This window comes from Cydia amplana, chromosome Z (assembly GCF_948474715.1).
Source record: "Cydia amplana chromosome Z, ilCydAmpl1.1, whole genome shotgun sequence".
Taxonomy (NCBI): Eukaryota; Metazoa; Arthropoda; class Insecta; order Lepidoptera; family Tortricidae; genus Cydia; species Cydia amplana.
In genome coordinates, this window is record NC_086096.1 from 25,469,159 (window position 1) to 25,475,858 (window position 6,700).

A 6,700-nucleotide genomic window follows, 5' to 3' on the forward strand; every position below is an offset into this window, starting at 1 on the left:
TAGATAGATAGATTAGATAGATTAGATAGATAGATAGATTAGATAGATAGATTAGATAGATAGATAGATTAGATAGATAGATAGATAGATAGATAGATAGATTAGATAGATAGATAGATGGTCAACCAAATCTTGTCAATAAAAAAAGGCGCGAAATTCAAATTTTCTATGGGACGACATCCCTTCGCCCCTACATTTTTCAAATTTGCCGCCTTTTTCTACTGTCAAGATCTGGTTGACCAAGTATAATATCTATATATATATAAATAAATAAATAAACAAGAATTGCTCGTTTAAATGTATTAGATAGATTAGATAGATAGATAGATTAGATAGATAGATAGATTAGATAGATAGATAGATAGATACATTAGATAGATAGATAGATTAGATAGATAGATAGATTAGATAGATAGATAGATGGTCAACCACATCTTGTCAGTAAAAAAAGGCGCGAAATTCAAATTTTCTATGGGACGACATCCCTTCGCCCCTACATTTTTCAAATTTGCCGCCTTTTTCTACTGTCAAGATCTGGTTGACCAAGTATAGAGTCTGTGCGGAAAGAGAAGAGTCGTGGATTGTATTGGGCCCCATACATTCCACGACTCTTCTCTTTCCGCACAGACTCTAGTATCTATTGTTCCTCTGACACTGGGATGGACGATGGATTTAAGTTTAAGTAGTTTTCAGCAAAGTTTGAGCAAATCCTGAAAATAAACCATGTATACTTGGTCAAGCAGATCTTGTCACTAGAAAAAGGCGGCAAAAAATGTAGGCGCGAAGGGATATCGTCTCATAGAAAATTTGAATTTCGCACCTTTTTTACTAAGTAGTAAAGACCGCCTCCTAGCCTAGTCGTTAGAGACAATAGAGACCCTGCTTACGAGGTAGGAGGTCCCGGGTTCAAATCCTGGTAAGAACATAGAATAGGTATATCTAATCACAGACTAACAGAAGATATTTACTTCTACTCTTCATACGTATAGCATAGCATAATACGTACATATGCTGGTCAACCAAATCTTGTCAGTAAAAAAAGGCGCGAAATTCAAATTTTCTATGGGACGATATCCCTTCGCTACTTTTTTCAAATTTGCCGCCTTTTTCTACTGTCAAGATCTGGTTGACCAAGTATAGCAACCATGTCACGAGTTATCATTAAAACCAAGTCGAATTCGCTCCGTACCTACTGACTAATGGTTAAAGTCTTCATCGTGTTGGGTTGTGCTTGTGCAGAGCTTGCCAAGGAGTGAGGGGGCGCGGTACGCGGGGCGCGGCAGGGGCAGCGCCCGCACAGCGTAATGATGCGGTTGTTGTGATGGAGACGCTTTATTCGTTTTTCCCATAGTTGCAGTTATAATATGTACATATATACTTACATCAGTTACTGCGACCACTTTCACTCCATTTGTTAATAAATTGTGTGGACTGTTGGCATCATTTCTCACATAACATTTAATATACTTACTTATAAAATTATCACCGTACTGCTAGCATGTGGAGTTACATAATTATAGGAATAGGAGCTCATTTTGTTCAAAATGTAAAAGAAGACGAAAAACATCGAATAGGTACGAATTATTTAATAATCTTAGGTACATCTCGTTACTAAACCGTCGTTGTCGGAAAACTTCGTAGAAAAAATCCTGGAAAATCGCAAAATTCTGGGTTTCAAAGAACCACCAATATTTAGTATTCTTCGGGAAACTAGAAGTCCCGCTCAAGAGCCGCCTGCGGCTCATCTTTCATCTCTGCTTAACGCTTTAAACTTAGATACGCTTAGGCCCAACTTAGGGCCAGAAGATGCGTCTTCGTAGGCCGCTTTGAAAATTTAATATTTCATTTCCCCTATTTTTCTTTATTATACGAGTATGTAATGTATGTACCGAACATTTTTATATTTACCAATTTAAGAACCTATACTAGAAACAACTAACAGTGGTTAATGGTACTTATCACGCACCTTCTATGGTTTAAAAATGAAAGGATTTTCAATTCCAACGGTATTTCAACGGAAGTCAAAGTTCGCAGGCACCGTCTGTCTAAATTGTAAGTATTAAGTACTTAGATACATGAGATCTAGCGGAGCGCGGTGAACTGGCTGCGTATTGTTATTTATACTGGAGCACAGGCGAGACGAACGTCTATATACACCAGGATACTTGTAGCCGTGCGATCCAAAACATCTATGTGATACCGGAGTGCTCACTTGTATTGGTTACCCTCAACTTTCGATTTGCCTGACCTCGGTAAGTTGTGTAAATCACACCCCTGAACGTCATTGAGCCACAAGCAATGCTTTCTCCACGAGAAGGCAGCACGATCAAGGCGTAAGGAACTATTTTGTGCACGACTGTCTGCCCCAATTACTGGTGTTATGATCGGTTTGCCATCGCAATGTAAAAGTATGGTAAAAGTATAGGTAGGTAGGTACTAGATAGAGACGCAGCTGTGACGGGCGTATCTATAATGCTGCCCGATATCGGATCGGACACGGATACATGTCTGTATACTGTATGCTTAGATCTTTAAAACTACGCAAAGGATTTTTATGCGGTTTTTTTAAATAAATAGAGTGATTCAAGAGGAAGGTTTGTGTATAATTTGTTAACCCGTGCGAAGCCGGGGCGGGTCGCTAGTTATTTATAATTTAAAACGTAGTGTTTATGTATTCTCTTTGCAAGGTAGGTAATAGTTTATGAAAAACGTATTCTAAGTTCTGAAACCTACCGACCTATTGAAATTACAATATTGTACATATATATTATCATCAATCAGCCCGCAGTGTCAATCGAGCAGCATATGTATAGTAATTTAATTAAAGAATACTCAATCGCACGGAGCGCGACCACCGGCGCAGCTTCTCGTATTGCACTCATCAGATTTCGCGAACATCCCAAAATACGATATAGCGATTTCGAAATCAACTCCGGTTACAAACTCCTGCAGGAAAAGTATGAATTGTGCTAATATAAATGAGATAAGTACTTAATTTTATCAAGAAATTTAGAACTAATTCCGTAACAAACGTACCTACTTACCTAAACTGCCAAAAAATGTATTACTTAAGAAATAAATTCTAGCACACTTGCTCGAAAAAGATCTTATTTCATGCAGGTGTAGGGTGTAGGTACCTACTAAAGGACAAAGACCTATAATGTTCCCGCGGGAGTTATGGATTACGAAAAAAAGGAGAGTCCCCTAGAGTTTTTTTTTTAATTATGTCATTAATTCATACGAAAAAGTAGGTATTCATATGAGAAAAACAAAATAACATTTGTTTGAGGCGAGGCCTATGAGGGTGACGCTGACGGTTAATAGATCTTGATGTAAGTACCTAAGCTTGTAAATTCTTCATTTTATTGCATGTGAGATAATCTGATTTATTAGCGATGCTCATCAAAGGGATGATCGCGTGACAACATAAAGCTGTCAGGCGAGCTCAAGAAATTTGAGCCCATCACTCGCGTCCATTCGATTCGTATTTAACGTTCAAGTAATGTAACAAAATAAAGAGAGGGGTCATTGCCCCAAGGAAGACGCAAACGCAGTACAACCACGCCAGTTCACCGCACAAAAGAAATAGTTAATATTAGAGCTCGCTGCTACGAGAGCCATTAAGTACGTAGCAGCTCAAAGCTTCGGAGTCATTCCACGCTCTTACTATTTGTCAGTAGGCAAAAAGTGCCTTGTCCACAATAATTACGGGACCGGCTTTCGAGAGCGCTTATAATTCGTCATTTTCTGGTCGGCCGCGTCGTTACTGAACGCATCCATAATTTGACGTTTCCCCCTAGTGGTCATGTCATGTCATGTCATGGACGAACCATCAAGCGCGGGAAAATCTCAGGTTTCCACTCGTTGTAGAAACAATTCCAGAGTATTTTGGTCTAACAATCTTAGCAGCAGCACTAGAATGACTCGGTTCTATTTAGATTTAAAGACTGTGACTGACTGTGATCAACTGATCACTGATCAAGGTTTCGGCGGTGTCTGCGCCGGTCCGTCACCGTAAACGCAAGCTCCTGATGACACTTCTCGGTACGAAGTGAAACATGTCGAGCGTTTTTCGACTTAAAATACGTGAGTGACCCGTTTTTAATATATTTACTATGTCTTTGTCTCACGGAAGTTTTGTTATTAAAATTTCGGCGGTAGAATAAATCGGTCGCCATTTAGTAGTGAACCAAGGAAGAAGGGTTCACTAACCGCTATCCCAGCCTGGTTTTGTGAAGTCAATATCTGGGAGACCAAGCTTTACCCAGTCAGAAAACATAAAAACTCAAAAATGCGTGTTTTTCCGGAGATAAGAACTAGCTAGATCGATTTTTCGCCGCCTTTTCTGAGATTCCTGAAATATAATATACAGGCTGGCCCATTTAGATCGGTCAGTATGGGAAAGTCTGAAACTATAAGACATACGAAGATCTGTTCTTAGGAACCATGTCATCGATAATAACAACAAAAAAAATTGCATTCATACATAAAAAAACCTGTACTCTAAATAATAAAAAGGCGGTGGTCATTTCGAACACTTACTAAAATAAATTTAAGAATATGAAAACAATGCATTTTAATCATTTTAGACATCATGTTTCATAGTAAAATTTACTGCTTAAGACCTACACAATCGATATCTAAATAGAAATAGTTTTAGTTTTATTTTTCAAAACGTCCGGGTTCGATTCCCGAGCTGAGTACAGGTTTTTTTTAATGTATGAATGCAGTTTTTCTTGTATTAAAATCGATGACATGGTTCCTAAGAACAGATCTTCGTATGTCTTATAGTTTTAGACTTTCCCATACTGACCGATTTAAATGGGCCACCCGTACCTATCTATATCCATATATGTGCGTATACAACATATACAAGAATTGCTCGTTTAAAGGTAGGTATAAGATGTAGCTTGTACATTGTCCTTTTGGTACGAGTATGAGAACTAGGCGTCTATAAAATTCTGAATCACAAAGTACAAGTTCACTAAAATGGCTATAACGATTTCAATGTAGAAGCTTACGACCACTTACTACCGAAGAAGAATGAACGACAAAAATTTTTGCTCTATTTTTGCGCAAAAAACCCGACAGCAATACTTATTTTAAACACGATATGTACCTACGTCGAACTTCTAGATTTAATTTATTCGACAGTAAAAATAAATAGGTATCTGGGGGCACGGCAGTGCCCCCGCCAAGTCGAGCAAAACAAAGAGGCACGGCCGTACCATCCTTTTCTGGAAGCGATTCAGGCCATTTTCGACGTCCTGTAATTTTGTGCTGGCTGAAGCTAGAACCCTGAATTTTCAGTGACATATACAGTCACGTTTTAAAGATCTAAGAACTGCATAAGTAAGTTTGTAATCCTATATAAATATATGATATTACAAAGTTACTGTTGCAGTTCCTACAAATAGTAGGTAAAGGTACACAACGATGTACGATGTGAGTATGAATGAAGATGTGTTTAAATATGATATGTGTATACATAGTATAGGTATGAGTACCCGAAAAGAAGGACTATCTACAAAAAGAGATGACGCGAGCGTAGCGACTTGCGTGCGGTGTAGTGCAGACGTGTTACAATTTTGTGCAAAGAATTAATATAATACACCGTTGTTATATTGTGGACCTTATCACGAACAACTTAAAACTTAAATCACAGTTACTAACAGTGCATTCCTTATCGCGTCCAAGCCGCGTAGTCTGCACTTTGATCGCTCAAGCGCCACGGAGCTATAATTTTTATTTTTTATTATTTTTGTTTTATTAAATCTGTTTATTTCAGATAATAATAGAATTACAATTTCTAAAACCTAGTTACAATCTTTAATATTTAAGATTTTATTAACTAGGTAGAGCGGGGACTTATTCCCTAGTCTTAAGTTCTAATAATATTTATTATAATTATGTATTTATATATGTTTATGTGTATATGTATTATATCTATGTGCTTACTTATTTATTAATTATTCTACACTACTAATGTCTACACTACAATCATCAAATGGAGGCGGTATTAGTGGCACCCGTGAACTCAGCGGATCACAACCAAACCTCGCAGCAGGTGCTGAACCAGACTTACAAAGACCGAGTTTTCGTAACAAACGTAAACTGTCTGATTCTTCTAGTGACATTTTAACGGAAATGGCAGATTTAAAAAAGCAGATGGCTGAAATGATGACCCTACTAAAATCTTCAAATTTATATTTATGGGTTGTTTATAAACCTGAGCGCACCAACTCTGCTCAATTCCTTGAAGAATACTCCAGGCAACTACAGAAAAGAGACAGGATTCTGGTCTTTGGCGAACTACGACCTGATAAAGCCAAATTCGGTCACCAAAGAATACAAGCAAACACTTAAGGAGAATGGTATAAGGATACTAAATAAAATTGACCCAGCGTACTCCACTCGTCAGACTTCAACAACCAATACCATCTTGGACCACGTTTGTTCCAATATAAAACAGAATGATTTTTACCTCGCTATTATCGACTCTGAACTCTCTGATCACAAGCAAATATATTGTGAGGTCAAGAATTACCAACCAGCCACAAGAAGAAAAATAGAATACACAGCTACAGACTATACTAAATTCTATAAAAATGTTGAGGAAAGTAAAGATGAGAACGATGACTACGAGCGCCTTGCAACGAGACTTACCAAATGCCTTATAAACAGTAGAATCACTAAATAT